Raw genomic sequence first — 1,045 nt, 5'->3', positions numbered from 1 at the left:
CCGGGCGGAGTGTGGGGGTATTCAGCGGGCATGCTTTTAAAAAACAAATATGTTGTGTAAGCGTCACGGAATATTTAAGTACCATTCACACAGATCTTTAAAGTTAATTACTTTATTTAGGTGTCATCAATTGTCATCGAATAACGCTTAAAACTTTCAAAAGTGTGCATTCGCTCAATGTTGCACACCTGGTATCATTTTTACCTCTGTTTGCAAATTTATAATACTCAATTCTTTTTCCCCTCTTCTGTACATAAGTTACAATGACGCCATTGCGCGCGGATCGTCCGGCAAAAATTCATTACAATCGAATGGTGGCATTCCGAGTTAAAGCGGACAAACATGGCCTTTTTCCAAGGCATACTGAAGTACGTTGTTCCATCACTGTGGCAGCTTGCTAAGGTTTAATTAAGTTAACGGCAAAGAAAAAAAGAAGAGTATTTTCTTAGTTTCACTTTTAGGTTTACTGACATGGAATCGACATAATGTTATGCCGTGTTCACAACAACTGGTAAGAGGCTCAAAAATTTACAAATGGAATTAAGACTCGTTTCAAAACGAAAATCTTGTTTAAGACAAATAATCTGGGGCTAGTTTATAATGCAATCGACTATAAAAATGGTTCTCAATGAGGGCAAAATAAGAATGGCTGTGAGAGGATTTAGAATAACTGATACCGAGGCAGTTCGCATGGAAATATTGGGTGCACCCGTCGCAGCCCACCCAGTCTTCTCCGTCATCATCTCAGCAAATCTTGCGGAAATTAAATTCGCATTCTTCCTGCAAGTAAGATTCCTTACTATGGTGATCTGACAGAACAAAGCAGCTTGAATTCGATGACATATATTCTTCGAGAAATTCTTTAAGATCACCCTCGAAAAAAAAACAAAGACATAGCCATTTTCCTTTCTATAATCATGCAAATGCAAACGGAGATATTCCTCGTCCACTTTGTCCGCCATATTTACATTTTACGCGGGAAAAGTATGTCATATTACGTATGTGCATGTGAAATGTCCTTTAATTTTACGGGATCACTTACACA

The sequence above is a fragment of the Orbicella faveolata genome, unplaced genomic scaffold (assembly GCF_042242905.1).
Source record: "Orbicella faveolata isolate gen_17 unplaced genomic scaffold, um_ofav_v1 contig_34, whole genome shotgun sequence".
Classification (NCBI taxonomy): domain Eukaryota; kingdom Metazoa; phylum Cnidaria; class Anthozoa; order Scleractinia; family Merulinidae; genus Orbicella; species Orbicella faveolata.
This window is presented reverse-complemented; position numbering follows the sequence as displayed.